A 23432-nucleotide genomic window follows, 5' to 3' on the forward strand; every position below is an offset into this window, starting at 1 on the left:
GAGCTTTGTATAACCCTGCCCCCATCATTGATTGGCAGCATATTGCTGGAGTAAACAAAAAGCTGCCAATCAGTATTGTGGGAGGAGTTATACAGAGCTCAGCATTCAGAGAACTGGTAGATCTGCATCAGCTAAAATTGTAATTTTGTCAAAACTACAGCAAGCAGCTCAGTAAGTGACATATTACTTGAATCAGGGTTCCTGACTCTACATTATTCCCCTGTCAGATAGGGTAGCAAAAACCTGGTGACAGATTACCTCTAAGTATCTATAGCAAATTGTATAGCTTTCCATTATACTGTCTAGTTTAGAATGTCCTTTTATGGCATCCTGAATTAATGAAGGAGTCATCCATTCAAAACCGCCTGAATTAACTGGATCAGAGAACATGTACCGAAGTTGTTTCTTTGCAGGATATACCCTTCTGTAGGTTGATACCCCTTTGATTAAAAATAATGTGTAATGCATCACTTGCCCTGAGGTGGTGCTAAAGGGGAGCTCAACTGTTGTTGGCAGGTTCCCAGACTAGCTACGCCTAATTGTCGCATCAGTTATAAAGCTTTTTACTATGCAATTAATGGGGCTGTTTTCCTTAAAACGTCAATGTTCAAATATCCTATTAGGGCATATTGAATTAATGGAAGATAGTCCTTCATTTAGAGCTTTCCTAATTCAGCTTCTGGGCATTGGTAACCCTTTGATTTCCAAGGAAACCATGTCATGGGTCACTTTCCACGTGGTGGTGGTGCTGCCGGGATTTGACACTTTCTGGCAGGTTCCTTCACTAATTATAGATGTTCCTCAGAGCTCTCATCAGTGGAATGCTCTACGATTGGCTTACTTTCGAAAGACCCTTCCAACAACTTTCCTTGACACCTTCCTTAACCTGACCCTGGTAGAGCAGTAAACTTATTAGTTCTATAACTTTTACCTTTATATTAATTCTTCTGTGTTTTCAAACGCTAAATTAATAAAATTCAAGCTAAAGTATGAAGTCTATGGTTCCTTTTTTTCAACTTTTGTCTCGGCGAGTATTTCCGCACCGTTTGCTTGATAGGAGATAATGAGCTATTGGCTACTAATCCTTACTGTCCATTAAAGATGTGAAAAGATGTGCTAGAAAGTACTTCCAAGGACTTCATAAACACAGTCTTAAGTTTCCTAACTTTTTCTTTTTCATCGTCGTCTGAGATTATGAGTCTCTGCCTAAAAGCCTTACTTTACAGATGTTGGTTGAAGTCGCTCGGGATACGTCGAAGATCCTTTCATGAAGCACTCATTAGGCTCACTTAGCTGTATATCCAATTCTTTGCTCCATAAAATAAACCTAATTTATGTATTGCAAATGACTGAGAATACCGCAGGTTTATCCTTTTCTTCTCAGACAATAAACAATAAAATAAATCGAGACAAATATTATTTCCGGTAATAAACCAATTATTCACTTTACAATGTCTAAATGCTTCTTCATGTATTTAATTAAAAGTAAAAAGGTTTAGCATTAACTGTTCCCAATTGCTTACGAAAAATATAGAAAATCTGTTTTTTTCAGTTTGTCCATCTCAATCCTTAAAAAAAAATCAGTACTGGCAAAACTGATAGTGTGTAATGCCTAATTCAGAGGTGAATAGAATGGGACATGACATGAATTCTCTCTTTGATGTCCCTTAATTTCCCATATGATACACTGGCCCCTAGAACCTTTACACAGTAGGAAATGGAGGTTTGGTGATTATTATTTTGTAACCCCCTGTCTAATAATTCCTATGGTATATGGGACCCAGGATGACTTTCTCAGTAGGTAGAGGGGACTAGGCAATAGGTTTAAAGAGAGAAGGATTTCCCACCCCAAACTAGATTTTTCGCTTTATAGGACGCACCTGATAATAAGACGAACCCCCAAATTTGGTTAAGAAAAAGAGAAAAAAATATTTTTTTATGTTAAATGGGGGTCTGTCTTATAATGCCAGTGACCGTCTTACAAATCTTATATATGTCCCTCATCCTGGTATCTATATAACCCCCATCCTGGCACATGTCCCCCTTGTGCTGGCACATAGCCCCCCCTGTACTGGCACATTGCCCCCTTGTGCTGCTGGCACACTGGCACATTGCCCCCGTGTGCTGTCACACTGGCACATTGCCCCCCTGTGCTTTTGACACATTGCGCCCTGTGCTGGCACACTGGCACATTGCCCCCTTGTGCTGGCACACTGGCACATTGCCCCCTTGTGCTGGCACACTGGCACATTGACATCTTGTGCTGGCACACTGGCACATTGCCCCCTTGTGCTGGCACACTGGCACATTGACCCCTTGTGCTGGCACACTGGCACATTGCCCCCCTGTGCTGCTGGCACATTGCCCCCCTGTGTTTCTGGCACACTGCCCCTTGTGCTGGTACATTGCCCCATGTGCTGCTGGCACATTGCCTCCCTGTGCTGCCACACTGGCACACTGCCCCCTTGTGCTGGAACATTGGCACATTGCCCCCTTGTTAGGGCTGGCGGAACGCACCAAATTATAAAATAATAGTAGGTGCGTTCACAGCCCAGGGTCCACCGTGCAGAGGTGGTACACTGCTGCTAAGTAATGGCGGAAGAATAGAGCGGCATAAAAACAGTCACACGTGGGTTACGTCACCCAATGTGAACAGGTGCGAACTCTGTTAATGCACAGAGTCGCATAACCGCTGAACGTAAATGCCAGAGCCTGTTCAGCTCACAGAGCCCGGCCAAAAGAGCGCACAGTGTACGGCCACAGAACTCTACCCCAAAAATACGGGTTAGAGTCCCTCTAGGCCCACTGAGCGCACGGCGTCGCTGCCGCGAGCGCAGCTATAGACGCTGGCTATGAAGTGTAGCACGTGCACTGAGGCGTGCCTAGTCCCTGGTGAGGACTGATGCCTGACTCAACCTCTGTCCTACCTACATCTAAGCCTGGGCGCTAGCAGGCTAGGCTGCACAACACATGCGTACCAAGGGTAGGGGTTTCTTAATGAGTCATTCACCAGAGACATTCATACGTGCATACATCACTCACTCCACATAGTCTGTAAATACAGTCTTATCCTAGTGCATGGCCGAGCGGCCTTGCAAACCTTTTATAGCCGCGAGCGTTCGGGACCTTCCTGGCTTCTCGGATGGGCCAATGCGAACAGGAGCAGGATATGAGCACGTGACCTTCGATCTCCAATGGGAGATCACTCCACGGGCATGCTCAGTGGCCCAACATGGGGACTTAGTCCCTGAAGAATCTCGCTGCTGAGCAGCATGTATTGACATAGCTGTGCCAGAGGTGGCAGCAGCAAGCAAACCCACGGAGCTGGTCTAAGCAGAGCGCCTGGACCGACGAGTTTGCTGAGCAACCTCCTCTGCGACTGGAGAGGAATGGGAGACTGCTAGAAGTAAGGCTCGGGATTCTCGCTGTGCAGCAACAAAAATCCGACGGCTAACATTACCCCCCTCCTAGGGCCACCTCCCCTCTTAGCCTCACTGCGCTCAAACTCCGCAATGAGAAGAGGCGCATGGATGTTCTCCACCAGCTCCCAGGTCCGAGCCTCTGGACCATGACCCTTCCAATCCACTAAGTAAAACTATTTGCCCCACATCATCTTGCATCCCACAATGGCATTGACCTCAATCTCGTCTGACGACATGTCTGATGTCCCGACAGATGGCTCAGAAAACCGGGACATGTGCACTGCCTTAAGGAGAGACACATGAAATGTGTCCAAGATAGCCAAGTGTGGTGGAAGAGCCAGGCGGTAGACCACAGGGTTGATCTGCTCGAGGACCTTGAAAGGGCCAATATAGCGCGGTGCAAACTTAGTGGATTCCACCCCCAGCCTGATGTTTCGAGCGGAGAGCCACACTAAGTCGCCAGGAGCGATGGTCAGAGCTGGGCGCCGGCGAGTGTCAGCGGAGGACCTCATTCTCTCCTTGGAGGCCTGGATAGCATCCTGCGTGCGATCCCAAATGTCACGTGCCTCCACCGCCCAGTCTGCCACCCTAGAGTCGGTGGACGACACGGGCATGGGCACGGGGACACGCAGATGCTGGCCGTAATTTAAGAGGAATGGGGTCTGACCGGTGGAGTCAGCCACAGCATTGTTCAAGGCGAACTCCGCCCACGGCAGCAAGGGTTCCCAATCATCCTGCCTGGCCGAGACAAAATGTCGCAGATATGTCACCAGGGTCTGGTTGGCTCTCTCAACCAACCCGTTCGTCTCGGGATGATAGGCAAGATTTATCTCTATGCTGAGCAGAGAACAGAGCTCTCTCCAGAACCGAGACGCAAACTGAGGACCCCGGTCGCTGACAATCTTATCCGGCATGCCGTGCAGATGGAAAACATGTTTAATAAACAACGCTGCCAGGCCCCGTGCCGAAGGTAGCCGAGAGAGTGGTACCAGATGCACCATCTTAGAGAAATGATCGGTGACCACCCAAATGACGGTGCTGCCACTGGACAGACCCACCACAAAGTCCATACCGACCATCTCCCTTGGCCTGTCAGCAACCGGCAGAGGGTAAAGTAACCCAGCGGGCTGCTGCCGGGAGGGCCGATTTTGGGCGCAAGAGACGCACGCCCGTATATAGTCCCTCACGTCACGGGCCATATGCGGCCACCAGTACATCCTCACCAGAAGCTCAGAAGAACGTTTTGTCCCAAAATGTCCACCCAGCCTGGACGAATGAGCCCAAGAGAGGACCTCCGGTCGCAGATGGGCAGGGACAAAAGTCTTGCCCGGAGGTACAGACTCTAGGGCGACCGGAGCCATGGTCGTCAGGCTCTCAGACGGGACTATCAGCCAAGGCTCCTCCTCCGATGACACCAAGGAGCGGGAGAGAGCATCGGCCCGGACGTTCTTCTCCCCGGAGAGAAAAGGCAGGGTGAAGTGGAAATGGGAGAAGAACAAGGACCATCTGGCCTGGCGAGAATTCAGCCGCTGGGCTGTTTGTAAATAGACCAAATTCTTGTGGTCGGTGAACACATGGAAAGGGTGGCGAGCCTCCCCCCAGGAGCTGTCTCCACTCTGAAAAGGCCAACTTCATTGCTAGCAACTCCCGGTCCCTGATGGAATAATTCCTCTCCGCCGGTGTGAAGGTCTTGGAGAAGAAGAAGCATGGGTGCTTCCAACCTTGCGAGTCCTTCTGGAACAGGACCGCTCCAGCACCGACGGAAGAGGCATCCACCTCCAGAATGGTTTATTCAAATCAGGGTGATGTAGAATGGGAGCGCTAGCGAAATGGGATTTAATAGAGGAGAAGGCCTTGGAGACAGGTTCTGACCACAACTTGGGGTTTGCACCCTTCTTGGTGAGGGCTACCAAGGGCGCTACCAAAGTTGAGAAGTGGGGAATGAATTGGCGATAGTAATTTATGAGCCCCATAAAGCGCTGCACCGCTTTGAGAGAATGGGGTTCCTGCCAATCCATCACCGCCTGTAGCTTGGCAGGATCTATGGCCAAACCTTGGGCTGAGATGATATAGCCCAAGAAAGGCAAGGACTCCTGCTCAAACACACACTTCTCCAACTTGGCATAGAGGGAGTTTGCCCACAGGAGGTCGAAAACTTTGCAAACATCTCTCCGGTGGGAGTCAATATCTGGAGAGTAGATGAGAATATCATCCAGATAGACTACTACCGAGGTGGTAAGCATATCCCGGAAGATGTCGTTCACAAAGTCTTGGAAGACGGCTGGGGCATTACAGAGCCCGAAGGGCATAACCAGATATTCATAGTGCCCGTCTCTGGTGTTAAATGCCGTCTTCCATTCGTCCCCATCACGGATGCCAATCAGGTTGTAAGCCCGTCGCAGATCAAGTTTGGTAAAAACTCTCGCTCCCCGTAGCCTATCAAACAGCTCCGATATGAGGGGTAGAGGATACTTATTCTTAACGGTGATGGCATTAAGACCCCTGTAATCGATGCAAGGACGTAGTTCCCCACTCTTCTTCTGGATGAAGAAGAATCCCGCCCCCGCTGGTGACACTGACTTCCTAATGAATCCTCTTGCCAGATTCTCCCTGATGTATTGAGACATGGCCTCTGTCTCCGGGAGAGATAGGGGATAGACTCGACCCCGAGGAGGCTCAGCACCAGGCAAGAGGTCAATAGGACAGTCATAGGGGTGATGCGGTGGAAGTGTCTCCACCGCCGCCTTTTTGGAGAACACGTCCGCATACTGTCGATAGTGTTTGGGAAGCGAGGAAAGATCTGCTGGACCTCGGTGGAGGCAACCTGGATGCATTCCCTCAGACATCTACCCTCACATGACTTACTCCAACCAAGAATTCTCCCCAAGGACCACTCTATATGGGGAGAGTGATACCGCAACCAGGGGACCCCTAAAAGGACCTGGTCGATTCCCTTGGGCATGACGAGGAGGGATATTGTCTCCTGATGACATGGAGACACCGAGAGTAACAGTGGAGTGGTTTGGTGGGTAATCTGTGAGGGCAGAGTCACGCCATTCACTACTCTGACGGTGACTGGTGTAGACATCTTAACCAGGGGTATAGCGTGCCGTTAAGTGAAGGCAGAAGACATAAAATTGCCCTCCGCTCCGGAATCCACGCAAACCTCCACGGCCAGAGTGGAAGAACCCAACCCAAGTGTCCCCATAAAGGACAACTTGGAGGAAAACACCGTGGATTCTAGTGAGCCACCTCCTACGGCCACTAGGGGCGAGCGTCTTCCCAGCCACTGTGGGCACTGGTTGGCAAAGTGACCGGACTGCCGGCAACCATGACAGATCACAGGGGCTCGAGCGGGCCGGGGCCTGGATCTCTCGCAGGAAGCCCCCTGACGCTCGGACGCCCGATCGGGAGATTCCAGAGATTTAGCAAAACTGGGTGCCAACCTAAACCTCTGCCTACACTGGGTCCGCTCCAACCTTCGCTTGGCAAAGCGAAGGTCTATACGGGTGGAGACGGTGATATGCTCCTCCAGTTTAGCAGGAATCTCCCTGGTGGCCAGAGTGTCCTTCACATGGCCAGCCAAACCTCTCCAGAATGCCGGAATGAGGACCTTATCTGGCCACTCTAACTCTGAGGACAGCGTCCGGAACTGGATGGCAAAGTGGCTGACCGTGGACGAACCCTGTGACAATGCCAACAGCCGGAGCGCGGTGTCATGGGTGACTCGCGGTCCTTGGAAGACATGCTTCAGAGTGTCCAGGAACCAAGAGGCACTCTGCACCACATGATCACCACGCTCCCACAGCGGTGTGGCCCACTCCAAAGCCCTGCCCGACAAGAGGGAAATAATAAATCCCACTTTGGCCCGCTCAGAGCGGAATCGTGCTGCCAGCAGCTCCAGCTGTCTCGAGCACTGGCTCACGAAACCCCTACAAGAGGAACAAGAGGAACTATCACACGAGAACTCCTCGGGCAGTGGAAGGCGGGACAAAGTCGGGGCATGGATATCAGTGGTCACACGGGAGACAGCCTCTGTGGCTGCCTGAACAGCGACCGCAGTAACATCCGCAGCTGAGGCTGGACGCTCGAGAGCCGCCAACCTGCCCTGCAGCTGCCGGATGTACTGCAGCAGTCGCTGTTCGTCCGCCATTACTAGCCATACCCTGGCGCTAGGATAATGTTAGGGCTGGCGGAACGCACCAAATTATAAAATAATAGTAGGTGCGTTCGCAGCCCGGGGTCCACCGTGCAGAGGTGGTACACTACTGCTAAGTAATGGCGGAAGAATAGAGCGGCGTAAAAACAGTCACATGTGGGTTACGTCACCCAATGTGAACAGGTGCGAACTCTGTTAATGCACAGAGTCGCATAACCGCTGAACGTAAATGCCAGAGCCTGTTCAGCTCACAGAGCCTGGCCAAAAGAGCGCACAGTGTACGGCCACAGAACTCTACCCCAAAGATATGGGGTTAGAGTCCCTCTAGGCCCACTGAGCGCACGGCGTCGCTGCCGTGAGCGCAGCTATAGACGCTGGCTATGAAGTGTAGCACGTGCACTGAGGCGTGCCTAGTCCCTGGTGAGGACTGATGCCTGACTCAACCTCTGTCCTACCTACACCTAAGCCTGGGCGCTAGCAGGCTAGGCTGCACAACACATGCGTACCAATGGTAGGGGTTTCTTAATGAGTCATTCACTAGAGACATTCATACGTGCATACATCACTCACTCCACATAGTCTGTAAATACAGTCTTATCCTAGTGCATGCCTAAGCGGCCATGTAAACCTTTTATAGCCGCGAGCGTCCGGGACCTTCCTGGCTTCTCGGATGGGCCAATCCGAACAGGAGCAGGATCTGAGCACCTGACCTTCGATCTCCAATGGGAGATCACTCCACGGGGATGTTCAGTGGCCCAACATGGGGACTTAGTCCCTGGAGAATCTCGCTGCTGAGCAGCATGTATTGACATAGCTGTGCCAGAGGTGGCAGCAGCAAGCAAACCCACGGAGCTGGTCTGGGCAGAGCGCCTGGACCGACGAGTTTACTGAGCAACCTCCTCTGCGGCTGGAGAGGAATGGGAGACCGCTGGAAGTAAGGCTCGGGATTCTCATTGTGCAGCGACAAAAATCCGACTCCTAACACCCCTTGTGCTGGCACATAGCCCCCCCTGCTGGCATGCACATGCACCCTGTCACCATATGCCCCCTTGCTGGCACACACATGATAAAATAAAAACTTAGCTCACCTTCCGATGATGGTTCCGTGCTCCCAGCTCCTCAGTTGCGCTTCCTGTTTCCTGGGCATCGGATCATGTGACTTGGGCACACAGTGATGACATCACTGTGCTGATTGCATGTCGGCACAGAGACAGGAAGAGCCACGAGGGAGCTGGCAGCATGGAGACATCATCAGAAGGTGAGCTAATTGTTTGCTATTTTATCATGTGTGTGCCAGCAGGGGGGCATATAGTGACGGGGGGCCATATGCGTGCCAGCACATGGGAGGGCAGTGCCAGTGACCGGGGGAGGTGGGCATATCCATGATGGGAGGGGGGAGAGTGCAGGCACATGCAATATGTGCCGTTCCCCTGTCAACCAACTCTGTGCAGCTTCAGCACCGAGGTGATGGACAGCAGGTGCAGTGAATATTACATGAGGCTAATGAGCGGGAGCACTGACCTCCTGCTGTCTCTGCAGCCTGCAGCCAGCCCACCCCAGCCTCCTGACACTACTACAGAGCCGTCCCCCCCTCCTCTACAGCACAACACACAGATTGGGATTATAAGACGCACCCCCCACTTTCCCAAAAAATTTTGGGGAAAAAAAAATATGGTATTTTCATAGACAAGTCTATCAATACCTTTAAAAGGTTGATCAGTTCCTCCGTTACTGAAAAAAACAGAGTTTGAATTTATATGCAAATGAGGCTGTAAATCTGAAGCCTCTGTCACTCCAGCTCTATTCCTGCCCGGTGCCAACTCCTCCTGCTTTATGGGAGAAGCAGAACAAACTACAATTCTCTTGCATAAGAAAGAGAGGAGAAAAAGAGCAAATCAGTTCCTTTACTAATGTCTTTCATAAAGAATGGATGGGTGAGCCATTGTATGCACCTTCCCTAATTATCAGGATGACTAACAAAATGGTACCGACCTATGAAAGCTTTGATCGAAGTCAGCAGTAGTCACAACTTTTTGACCACTTAGATGCCACTGTTAATCTATGTATGACCATAGCGTTTAAGTAATTAAGGAATGGGGAAGGAAGATCTCACAATTGTGTCTTGACGAGGCCAATTTTGTACAATGATAGCTAAGAGGCCACGGCCACTGGAAGGGGGTATGTATTATACCCTCTGGTTCCGGGTCCGAAACCAGCGAATCCCAGCAGCGAGCAGCGTGTGCAATGGAGGAATTGAAAAATCTGCAGTCACATGCAGTGTTGATTTGGACCAGACAACCCTTTTAGCATATTGCAATCATATTATATATCACGGTGTACTTACAGTTGCTCATTTTGTCTTTCTACCAGCTAATTCTTCTCTTTTCTCTGCTCTATGTAAAAACAGTAAGGCTGAGTTCACACGTGGCGTTTTTTTCGCGTTTCCGCGGCGGTTTTAACCGCGCGATTTTGCCGCGAAAACGCGAAAAATAAGCATCCCATGCATTCCTATGGGATTCCGCAATGCTGTGCTAATGCTGCGGTTTTTACCGCGGCGGAATCGCTTCGCGGTAAAAGCCGCAGCATGCTCATTAATTTGCGGAATCGCGGCGATCCCGCACCCATAGGAATGCATTGTTCCGCTTGCTTCCCGCATGTGGCTGTGCACAACATGCGGAAAGTAAGCAGAACATTTGCGGATGGTACCCACGGTCCGGAGGAGAGGAGACTGTCCTCCGGGCTTTGGGTACCATATCCCTGTAAAAAATAGAATTTAAAAATAAAAAATATTGTATTCTCTCCCTCCGACGTCCCGCGCAGCATTCCCGCCTCTCTCCACGCTCCCGGTCCCAGTAATCCTTTGCGAAAATGCCCGCGATGTCGTCCTTTCTCGCGGGATCGCGAAGTCTCGCGGTCATTCGCGCGACGTCATCGCGAATAACCGCGAGATGTCGCGATCCCGCGAGAACTGACGTCATCGCGGGCATTTTCGCAAAGGATTACTGGGAACGCCTGCGTGGGACGTTGGAAGGTAAGAATAACACCATTTTTTTATTTTTTTTTACATTCTATCTTTTACTACTGATGCTGCATAGGCGGCCTCAGTAGTAAAAAGTTGGTCACACTTGTCAAACACTATGTTTGACGAGTGTGACCAACCTGTCAATCAGTTCTCCAAGCGATGCTACAGATCGCTTGGAAAACGCTAGCATTTTGCAAGCTAAATACGCTTGCAAAATGCTAGTTTTTCCGTGGGAAAATCGCGGGAATTTAAAATGCGATTTTCCCGCGGACTGGAATTCCGGAATTCTCACGGTAATTTCCGCGAGAGTTCCGGTACGTGTGCACTTAGCCTAAGTCTCTTTTCTTTGCATTTATCATTCCCTTCTTCAGCTCTTCACCCATCTACTGCGCTCCTCCCAGCTTTTTCAGTTACTCCTGGCTCACACAGGCAAAATTGACCTTCCATTTCTACATAGAACTTAGAAGGATTTAGCTAGACAGTTTTTAATAACATGATGTCACAGACTTGAAAGAAAAGAGAAAAATTAGCTGGTGAGAAAGGCAAAATGAGCAATTGTAAGTACACAGTGCTATATAATATGGTGACTGCAATATAGTAAGAGGATAAAAAGTTTGATGGGAGGAGGAGGAGGAAGGCTTTAAGTAACAGAATTGATTTTTTTTAACGATTGGTCTTTTATGGACAAAGCAATACTAGAAATGCTTTTTCAATATTTTTAATTTTTAGATACATTGTACCAGTGGTGGGATTCAAATTTTTAACAACAGGTTCTGTGCTTGTTTGTAGGAAAACCACATCCATTTTAAGCCACACCCATTATTAAACCACACCCATTTACACGCACCTTTTCCTCAAGCATATACAAGTAGGGGCGCAGTCAAGGAGCTGTTCCCTATAGGCAGCACAGGTCCACAATAGGCAGCATTGTTCCCTATAGGCAGCACAGGTCCCCAATAGACAGCACAGGTCCACAATAGGCAGCATTGTTCCCCAATAGGCAGGCACAGGTCCCCAATAGGCAGGCACAGGTCCCCAATAGGCAGCATTGTTCCCCAATAGGCAGGCACAGGTCCCCAATAGGCAGCATTGTCCCCTATAGGCAGCATGGATCCCCAATAGGCAGCACAGGACCTCAATAGGCAGCATTGTTCCTTAATAGGCAGTACAGGTCCCCAGTAGGCAGCATTGGTCCCCAATAGGCAGAACAGGTCCCCAATAGGCAGCACAGGTCCCCAATACACAGCACAGATCCCAATACACAGCACAGGTCCCTAATACACAACACAGGTCCCTATAGGCAGCACAGGTCCCCAATAGGCTGCACAGGTCCCCAATAGGCAGCATTGTTCCCTATAGGCAGCACACTTGCCCAATAGGCAGCACAGGTCCCCAATAGACAGGCACAGGTCCCCAATAGGCAGCACAGTGCTGCACAGGTCCCCAATAGGCAGCACAGTGCTGCACAGGTCCCCAATAGGCAGGCACCGGTCCTCTGTGCCATCTGTCCACCCCAGACTCCTCTGTCCCCTCTGTCCACCCCAGACTCCTCTGTCCCCTCTGTCCACCCCAAACTCCTGTGTCCCCTCTGTACTCCTCTGTCCACCCCAGACTCCTGTGTCCCCTCTGTGCTCCTCTGTCCCCTTTGTACTCCTCTGTCCACCCCAGACTCCTGTGTTCTCTGTCCACCCCAGACTCCTGTGTCCCCTCTGTACTCCTCTGTCCACCCCAAACTCCTGTGTCTACCCCAGACTCCTCTGTTCTCCTCTGTCCACCGCAGATTCCTGTGTCCCTTCTGTACTCCTCTGTCCACCCCAGACTCCTCTGTCCCCTCTAGTCCTCTCTGGACTCCTTTCTCTCTCTCAGACTCCTCAGTCCCCTCTGGACTCATCTGACCCCTCTAGTCCTCTGTCCCTTCTATCCCCTCCGGACTTCTCTCTCTCCCCCCAGACCTCTCTGTCCTCTCCAGACCTCTCTGTCCCCGAGACTCCACTGTCCCCCCCAGACTCAGCGTGTTCCGTCACGACGTGTACCTGAGCACCTGACCGCATCCTCACAGCACCACACGCTCTCTGGGCACTTGAGACGGGGGCGCGTCTCCTTGGTGATATACGGTAGCTGTAGTTCTGGGTTCTTGCTTCCTGGGGCTGGGCTGGAGGTGAGCTCTGTGCTCCCTGTGGATGTGTCGCGGCGATCCCTGCACTGTGCTGGCTGCAGCTCCGGCCCCTGTATAGTCCTCAGAACCGGATTGCGGCTCTGAATCTCCCCGATTCGGGGAACCGGCTGCTTTTTTAACAACCGGTTCCACCGATCCGGGGAGAACCCACTGAATCCCACCCCTGCATTGTACTTTTCGGATTATACAATGCTCTTTTTTATCCACAAATTTTGGGAGGAAAATGGGGGTGTGTCTTATAATCCGAAGGTAAAAAAACTGGTGGGCTGTTGTGGTGGAGTGAGGTCACAGTAGGCATAGTCACTGCTTCAGGAGGTCGGCGGCGACAAGAGTGAGGTGATGCTACGGGCTCCGGGATGGGAGGAGGGAGTGTCCCGATACTGTGAGGCTGTGGGCCCTGGGCTCTCCTGAGAAGTCAGCGTTGACCCGAGTCCTCCTACTCATTGATTACCCTGTGGTACCCGCTTCTGGTGGCAATTTTCGCGATGCCCACCACGGGATAATCAATGGGAAGGAGGACTGCAGCCAGCAACAGCATCTTAGGAGAGCCCAGTGCCTGCAGCCTTGCAGCGCCAGAACACCCCTACCTCCCAGCCTGAAGCCTTCAGCATCACCCCACTCCGTCTGCCGCTGGCCAATCTCCTGAAGCAGTGATCCTGCCTCCTGTGAGCCATCTCCACTGCCACCCACCCACCCTGGTAAGCTACTATAAAATGTGACTATAACACACACCACCATTTTGTTTGAAAAAATAATTTTCCTGTTTTCCTCCCCAAAATTTTGGACGTGTCTTAAGTTCTGGTGCGTTCGCAAAATACCGTATATATATTTTTTTATTTTTAGATATATACATTTGGTGTTTCTGCAATCATACCTAGGGAATCAAGTTACCAGTTCATTTTTAATGTAAAAATGAAACCTCAAAAATTTAGGGAATTTTGTTTTTTTCAAGATTTCCCTCGACTTTTTACCCATTTTTCCATACATTATCTAGTAAAGTGAATGGCAACATGCAAAACTATAACTTGTCCCGCAAAAACACAAATGATCATATGGCTACAGTACGTTTGATGGAAAAACTAAAACTAGACAGGTAATGATGGATTAATTAAATTCTTTCATCAAGTGCAAATATAATACTGCCCAATTACGGTAATAAACTTTTGATTCTTTTGTTGCATATGAAGAGGCAATTATGGATCCAAACCATCAGTGACATCCCATTATGATTTGTCTGTCACCTGGATTTTGCCACCTAATCTGAGAGCAGCATAATGTAGGGGCAGAGACCTTTTCTACAGCGATATGTCATTTACTAAGCTGCCTGCTGTAGTTTTCATAGAATCACAGTGTTGTCAGAAGATTTTCATCAGAGCAGCAGTAAACTTGCTGCCATGTTTATGAGCGCAATAGAACCCCGCCCACACTACTCATTGGGCGGTTTTGTGCCTATGCAAAGTGTACACAGAAAGCAGCCAATCAGTGATGGGGGTGTGGTTATACACAGCTCAGCCTATGAAGCAGATAAAACAGTGATTTTATCAAAACTACAGGAAGTATCCCAGTAAATGATATATCGCTAGAATCAGGCTCTCTGCCTCTACATCATACTATGGGGTATCAAATGGGGTATCAAAATTCTGGTGACAGATTCCCCAGTGTAGCTGCGTGACAGAAATCCCCAAATCCAGCCAAAACCATACAGCAGCCAAATGTATTATAGTCATTGGCATAACTCCTCATAATGAAAATTTGTGGGTAACTATCCCATTACCAAATTTTATTTTATGTCCACATGTTTTGCCGGAATTTTTTTTAATAGCAGTAGAACCTATAAATAAGATGTCAAAACGATAGGAAAAAAAAATAAGAATTAAAAATGAATTTACGTTTATATTTTAGAAATATATAGTAGGATTTAGTAGGAATTAAATTGTATTTTACTGCATTTGAGTTTACGACAGTACCTGCAGAATTGGCGTTTCATGGCTATATCTTCAGATTTCCATTTCTTGTCTGCATTTTCTTTAGCCGAATTCCGTGTATTCTGGTTTTCCTAGAGAATTCTGGTTCCCTGTCGGCCCCTAGTTATTCTAATGCTTAATTACACTAAAGAAAAGCAAGGAAAATACTTTTAATTGGTTAATTTTTTTTATGAAGTTTTACACCGAAATATTTAGAACTTACGTCTAAGATTACAAGCGTTTCTCCTATGTGAGTTGAATCCTTCGGCTTGACCAATAAAGAACTGTTCGTCTTTTCTTTGGGTTTTGTTGTCAGGACACTTAGGCAATCTACAAAATGTCAGATCCTGCCATTGAAATCACAATAAAACCACCTGAGCTTATCTATTGCACTAGTATATATTCAGTATATGATGTCCGAGCCTATTCTTTCTGCAGATTAAAGGGAACCTGTCACATTATATATGCATTTCTATCTGTCAGGTCGTAGCACTGGAGGAGCCGGGAAGATGAACATTTAGTTTTGTAGGAAAAGATTCAGTATAACGTTAGGTTATTTTAGAGTTTGCTTAGGAGTCCAGTGGGAGGTCCTACTTAGTGATTGATATACAGGGATGGCTGTCGATAACTGAATAGGATCCTAAGCAAATAAGCAGCAAATGGAAACAAGGAAAAAGAAGAACTACACTGCGTGGAGAATTATTAGGCAAGTTGTATTTGAGAGGATTCTTTTTATTATTGAACAACAACTATGTTCTCAATCAACCCAAAAGACTCATAAATATCAAAGCTTAATATTTTTGGAAGTTGGAGTGGGGTTTTTTTAGATTTGGCTATCTTAGGAGGATATCTGTTTTTTCAGGTAACTATTACTGTGGAGAATTATTAGGCAATTTAATAAAACCAAATATATACCCATCTCACTTGTTTATTTTCACCAGGTAAACCAATATAACACAAAATTTAGAAATAAACATTTCTGACATAAAAAAAAAAAATCAGTGACCAATATAGCCACCTTTCTTTACGATGACACTCACCTTCCTTCCATCCATAGATTCTGTCAGTTGCTTGATCTGTTTACGATCAACATTGCAATGTGCAGCAGCCACCACAGCCTCCCAGACACTGTTCCGAGAGGTGTACTGTTTTCCCTCCCTGTAGATCTCACATTTTATGAGGGACCACAGGTTCTCTATGGGGTTCAGATCAGGTGAACAAGGGAGCCATGTCATTATTTTTTCTTCTTTTAGACCTTTACTGGCCAGCCACGCTGTGGAGTATTTGGATGCATGTTATGGAGCATTGTCCTGCATGAAAATCATGTTTTTCCTGAATGATACCGACTTCTTACTGTACCAATGCTTGAAGAAGGTGTCTTCCAGAAACTGGCAGTAGGTCAGGGAGTTGAGCTTCACTCCATCCTCAACCAGAAAAGGTCCCACAAGTTCATCTTTGACGATACCAGCACCTCACCTCCACCTTGCTGGCGTCTGAGTCAGAGTGGAGCTCTCTGCCTTAACTGATCCAGCCTCGGGCCCATCCATCTGGCCCATCAAGAGTCGCTCTCATTTCATCAGTCCATAAAACCTTAGAAAAATCAGTCTTAAGCTATTTCTTGGCCCAGTCTTGACATTTTATCTTATGTTTCTTGTTCAAAGGTGGTCATTTTTCAGCCTTCCTTGCCTTGGCCATGTCCCTGAGTGTGGCATACCTTGAGCTTTTTGATGCTCCAGTAACGTTGCAGCTCTGAAATATGGCAAAACTGGTGACAAATGGCATCTTGACGCTTGATTTTCCTCAATTCATGGGCAGTTATTTTGCGCCTTTTTTTATCAACACGCTTCTTGCGACCCTGTTGGCTATTTGCCATGAAACGCTTGATTGTTCAGTGATCACGCTTCAAAAGTTTGGCAATTTCAAGACTGCTGCATCCCTCTGCAAGACATCTCACAATTTTTTACTTTTCAGAGTCCGTGTCATGGTCACGTGTGTCTGGACGCAGATGATACCTCAAGGCGGACCCATAACACACGTGACCCTGGATACAGCGCCTCCAGTGGCGAATTTAAATAATAAGGCCTCTTTCACACATCAGGTTTTCGCCGTCAGGCGCGATCCGGCGCTTTTGACAGAAACCGGATCCGGCGAAATGCAATGCCGGATCCGGTTTCCCCCCCATTGACTTGCATTTGCGCCGGATCGCGCCGGATGGCCATGCGTTTCATCCGGTTATCGCCGGATCCGGCAATGTGTCGCAATGTGTCGCGATCCGGCGTCTGGAAAAAACGTCTACTGTAACGTTTTTTGTCTCCGGCGAAAAAGCCGGACACGCCGGATCCGGTGCGTCCGGCTTTTTCACACAATGAAAGCCTATGAGCGCCGCAATGCGCCGGATCCGGCGAAAGCCTGATCCGGCGGCCGGATCCGGTTTTTTGGTCTGAGCATGCTCAGTAGCTCTGCCCACAAGACATATATAAAAGCAAGACAGTGGGACCCACAGCCACACCCAACATGCCACCCAAGACAGCAACCAGGCACAGGAGAAGGCAGGAGACCACTGCAGCACCATCCGCACCACCACCACCCCAAATGGAGCAGCAAATAGAACATGCTGAGGAGGGGAGGCCAGCAGTAGAGGAGAGACGGTAATTATCAAATAACCCATTCCTCCAAACTAGGGCTATTGAATATCAAGATATTCATTGGCCCTTTGTTTCTCTTTATTCAACAGCCGCCCAATAGATGCAGCAGCAGCAGCAGCAGCAATGGCAGCAGCTTCAACACCACCCACAGGCATGGAGTATGGCCACCAGGAAGACAGCACATCATCTTCTGGGAGCCCTCCCTCGCATCGTCAGCGTTTGACGGTAAGTTTTTATTTCCAAAATCCATCTTCTCTGTAATATATGTCTATTCATGGCCTTTTATTTCAAAACAGGAATCACAAGATGAAGAGGAGCTCCCAGAAGAAGAAGGAAGGGGTGGACAGACACCTGGAGTGGGCTCACAATTGGTAAGTTTTTTGCATCAAACGCAGAAACACAACATCACACTACACACAACACATAGAAAACAATGTTCTGCAGACCACACACAGCAAACAAATGCCTACATCCAAAGACATAACTTTTTTTGTTTTCTTCTCTAGTCTTCCCAATCTGGTGCTTGGCCAAGAGGTGCTCGCAGTGCCTCCCAGGGTCGTCGGCGACAGCAACGCGGCGGTTACCAGCGTGTAAGTATAAATATTTTTGCTTTGTTTTTTTGCACTTTTTATTTCATTTCTTTTGTGGAGGCTAATTATGTTATTTTTGTCTTTTTCTTTAACAGCCTTCACAGCGTGCTCCCGACTCTGACGTTGAGGATGGAGGGATTGATATGGACCGCCTCATCGATCTTGTCAGAGAAAGGGAGCCGCTCTGGAATATGGCTGACCGCCGCCACGCTGACCTGATCGTTACCCGACGACTCTGGGAGGAAATCTGTTCGCTCCTTGTGGGCCGCTGGGAGGACCTCGATGTTCGGGCCCAGATTACAGAGCGTAAGTATATACAGTACCGGTTGCTTGATGTAAACCAGTGTTTCCCGAACTCCAGTCCTCGTGGTCCCCACGGATCATGTGTTCAGGATTTCTATTTACTATGGAAATCCTGAAAACATGACCCCTGGGGACCATGAGGACTGGAGTTTGGGAAACACTGATGTTGTATACTAACCACTCCTTTCTCGTTTCAGGGAACAGAATTGTGAATCGGTGGCGGTCTGTGAGGGATCGTTTCAAGAAGGAGTTCAATAAAGAGATGCGGGCCCCGAGTGGATCTGGAGGACGCAGGAGCAAGTACAAGTACGCAGAAGCCCTGTCGTTCCTCCGTGAAACAATGGTCACCAGAAGGTAAATATTACACACCACATGTGAAAAAAAATGTTAGATGTAAATTTTTTTTTCAGCCAGGGCCATACCATGTCAGTATTTTAATTGTTTTTTTTTCTCTTTATTCCACAGCACGGTGAGCAGCACTCGGGAGCCTGCACGATTGGACCCTTCTGAGGCGATCCCTGAGGAGACCGGCACCGAGGGACACTTCGACCGCCCCGGTACATCTGCACCTTCCCAGCCTTCCCACACATTCGACCCATCTGTCCCATCCACCAGCACAGGAGCATCGTGGCCGCCTACATTACATGAAGCTGCTGGTGAGGAGATCGCTTTCCCTTTACCCCACCCTTCTGCCCCTGCCACCTCTAGTACACCTGCGGGTACTGGGCGGCAGCGGCAGAGGGGTCAGGAAAAGACTTATGCGCCAGAGTTCTTGCATCTGAATGCATCTTTCCAGAACTGTCTAAAAGTCTTGTCAGAGCAAATCTCCGCAGGCTATCAGCAGATCAACTCCAGCATTCTGGAGGTGAAGACACTTCTGCAAACCATGCATTCAGAAGCAAGATCTTCGCCAAACCACACCTTTTTCAGGTCTGTTGTGGAGCGCATGGAAACGCTCTCTCCTGCCTAGCAGATGCATGTAATGCATTCATGCCACGCTGCTCTCCAGCAAGTTACCTCCCAACCTCCTCCTCCTCCTCCCACCACAGTAGTTCCTCCACCTGCACCCCCTCCAGCCACTTTCCATCCTCCCCCTCCTATTACATCTACACCCCCTCCAGCCACTTTCCATCCTCCCCCTCCTATTACATCTACACCCCCTCCAGCCACTTTCCATCCTCCCCCTCCTATTACATACCATCCACCTCCAGCCACTTTCCATCCTCCCCCTCCTATTACATACCATCCACTTCCCCAGCACCATCCACCTCCCCAGCACCAGCTACCTCCCCAGCACCAGCCACCTCCCCAGCACCAGCCACCTCCCCAGCACCAGCCACCTCCCCAGCACCAGCAACCTCACCAGTACCAGCAACCTCCACAGTACCTGCAAACTCCCCAGTACCAGCAACCTCCCCAGTACCAGACACCTCCCCACTTCCAGCAACCTGCCCCGTACCAGACATCTCCCCACTTCCAGCAACCTGCCCCGTACCAGACATCTCCCCACTTCCAGCAACCTGCCTCGTACCAGACATCTCCCCACTTCCAGCAACCTGCCCCGTACCAGACATCTCCCCACTTCCAGCAACCTGCCCCGTACCAAACTCCTTCCCCATACAACTTGCCATCAACATCATCTGCTCCTACAGTCCCTGCCCAACCCTCCACTCCACCACCCACCACCTCTTCTGCTTCCCACATGTCCACCCATTCTGTAGTTTTTTCCACACCTTCACCTCTAACTGTTCCTTCCCCACAACGATCCCAGTCCTCTCTCCACACTCCCAGTGTCGAAGTGTCCCGCAGCCCCTACAGCAGTATTTCCACCACACACTACACAGAATTATAATGTGTGTTTTTAAATAAAAATGACCAGTTTTATGGTTTCAGTTTTATAGTTTCAAATTTTTATTAAACATGTTTATTAAAATTTTAAAAAAGTTTACTAAAAAAAACATTTTTCAATAAAAGTTAAATTATTTTACACTGGTTGTCTGTCATTTCTTTCTGCGGCGAAAAAGGTTAAATACAGGGTATTTAAAAGGTGAAATGGTATTCAAAACTAGGTATATAACTGTGGGTAAATTTTAGCTTTTTGCCACAGTTGTGTTCCTGGTTGTGTTTGAAGCAAAGTATTTCACCTAAAAAGTTGTGTTTATTGTTGGTGATTTCCTAACAATGTACACAACTTTTGTTAAAAGGTGAAATACTTTGCATAAAACACAACCAGGTACACACCTGTGGCCTAAAGCTAAAAATAGAGACCATGACAAGATAGCCAACTTTGGTTGGCAAAGGTATATACTGTTGGTACAGAAGGTACACAAGTTTGGGGCACAAATCTTTCACACTCTGTCATCCTGCCAGTGTACTCTGCCTTGAGGTGACATAAAGTATAGTGCAAAATTGTCCCTCATTACTGAAACCGTCACAGAACTTCTAGTGGTAATGTCATGGTAATCTTGCAAGGTGGTTTCTTCAGAGGTGTCCTCAATGGAAATGGGTTCCTTGCAGATAACAAAATTGTGGAGTACCACGCACGCTTTGATCACCTCGTCCACAGTTTCTGTCTTGAGGTTGATCGCAGTCAATAGGACCCGCCATTTGGCTGTCAGAATACCAAAGGTACATTCAACCATTCTTCTTGCTCTTGTGAGGCGGTAATTAAAAATGCGTTTTGGTCTTGTCAATCCTCTGCTAGAGTACGGTTTCAAAAGGTGTTCTGACAGCTGGAAGGCTTCATCCCCTACACAGACAAATGGCATAGGTGGACCAGATGTTTGCGGCAGCGGTCTAGGTGGTGGGAACTGGAAGGTGTTGCCATACAGTTTACGCCCCATGGCAGACAGTTTGAAAACTTGAGAGTCATTGGAGCGGCCATAGGCCCCAATATCAACCGCAATAAATTTGTATTCCGCGTCAGCGATGGCCATGAGGACAATTGAAAAATATTTCCTGTAATTGAAATATTCCGATCCAGATCCAGCTGGCTTTACAATGCGGATATGTTTCCCGTCCACAGCGCCCAAGCAGTTTGGAAACTGACATATCTGTTGAAACTTGTCAGCAATTTCAATCCACCTCTCTGTTGTGGGCTCTGGTAAAAACTCTTCAGCTAAGGAGTCCCACAGTGCACGGCATGTGTACTTCACAATTCCAGATATGGTGGAAATCCCGAGTCTGTACTGGAAATGCAGTGACGAAAGTGATTCTCCAGTTGCAAGAAATCTGTGGGGAATTAACAAACAATAAATTAGTTTTAAATCACAGCATTATACCAAAACTGACCTAACACTTGGAGATACAAATTACCACCAACAAGATTGCAGTGAAAGTGTGCTCTGATGCGATCATATCCAATAAATGTGGCTTACCTTAAAGTCACCATCAGACGCTCTGCGGGTGAAACGGAGAAGCTGCAATAGGTGTCCGCTTTTCTTATGAGGTGTGCAATGCGCTCCACCAAGTAATCTAAATTCTCCATTTTCATCCTAACATATCCAAAAAATTTATCCGGGTTTCGTCGAAGGTCCATGCATAGTGTAGAATAGACCCCACGCGTCATTCTCTTGGCTGTGATGGGGTGGATCCACAAACGTCGTCTACGATGCCTGATGCGCTGCTGTCTCGCTCTCTCCTTCTCCAGAACAATCACCCTCAAACGATTTGCCTCCGCTGTAAAATCCGCCAAATTCTTCAAAATATTTCCAATGACAACATCCATCTTCGCCAGTAAACTTGCTCTTCTCTCCAACCTGCACTTTCTCCTCTACAACCTGTCAAAGAAGGGCTGTAGGAACATGCTATATATAGTTTTCCAGTAGCCAATCCCGTTCGGAAGGCCACAAGGGTCAATTTTAAAAACCGGATCCGGCGTAATCCGTCGAAAAACGGATAGAAAAACGGATGAACCGGATGAGACGGATCCGGTTTTGTCTGTCAAGAAAAAGACGGATCCGGCAGAAAACCGGATCCGTCACATCCGGTTTTACTAAACATTTGCCGGATCCGGCGTTCCGGCACGACGCCGGATCGCGCCTGACGCCGAAAACCTGATGTGTGAAAGTAGCCTAAGGTGAACCTGGGAAACATTAACAATGGTGGGCCCTGCGATAGGGAATGGGGACGTGGAGACCTCATTAGCTCCCCTGAGCCAGTGTCCCTGCACTCCTTACATTCCCTATACAGGCTCCGCACCTGTCGCCGCACACGAACCTTAAACCCTTGCTCGCCCTGACCCTAAACCCTCACTAGGGAATTGGTCGGTGCAGAGACTAATCCCACCACTGCACTAACAACACACATGAGGAAAGAAGACAGTACAGGGGAAACAGCACTTAGCTTTAGGCTCTGTGCTTATGCTCCTGCAACAGAGCCCCACCACCTGCGTGCGTCTTCTCTTCCACCTGGATCCATCACCATCCTGGATCCTACACCATAGTGCAGCCTTGGAGCAGAGTCCATCTCCAGTTGCAGCAGTCCAATAACAAAGTCCCAAGGACGAGTCAGCCTCTGCCAAAATTCTAAGCATGCTTGAGTCCAGCTCTCGGCCACCAAGTCGAGCATGCCGAGTGCAACTCTCTCCATAGTCGCCACTCCACAAAGCCATGCACGCACTTCCCGCCGACACCATAAACTGCGACTCCTCCACGCCATGCCAGCAATTCCTGCAGACACCATTAGCTGCCACTCGTCTCCTCTGGCTGACTGCGCAGGACTCCTCTTCAGCTCCATGTTCACCCAGGCTTCACAAACTCAGAATGAATCAATCAATATCACCAGCAGTGATTGCACACCCTGAGACTCACTTATAGAGCCCCACACCTGATTCATAATTACGTGCACATTAAACCTAAAGTGCGATACCACTAACCACCACCGGGGACAGTCGAGTCACTTGCCAAAGTAAAAAAAGTTCACCCTGTGCAATTTAAAGCTGTCAGATCAAATTCAGATCATGACAGTCCGTCAAATCTTTCTTCTGACCCATTTTGCCAAAGGAAAAGAAGTTGCCTAATAATTAAGCACACCTTATATAGGGTATTGATGTCATTAGACCACACCCCTCCTCATTACAGAGATGCAAATCACCTGATTTACATAATTGGCAGTTGGTGTTCAAGCCTATACAGCTTGCAGTAGGACAAC

The 23432-nt window shown here is 48.5% G+C and overlaps 1 pseudogene; it reads left to right on the forward strand.

Moving 5' to 3' along the window:
* The first annotated feature begins 637 nt into the window (after positions 1 to 637).
* Positions 638 to 23432, forward strand: part of LOC141083178 (E3 ubiquitin-protein ligase rififylin-like) — a 34932-nt pseudogene continuing 12137 nt past the window's right edge.

Source organism: Dendrobates tinctorius, unplaced genomic scaffold, assembly GCF_039654945.1.
Source record: "Dendrobates tinctorius isolate UK_male_01 unplaced genomic scaffold, ASM3965494v1 ptg000020l, whole genome shotgun sequence".
NCBI lineage: Eukaryota > Metazoa > Chordata > Amphibia > Anura > Dendrobatidae > Dendrobates > Dendrobates tinctorius.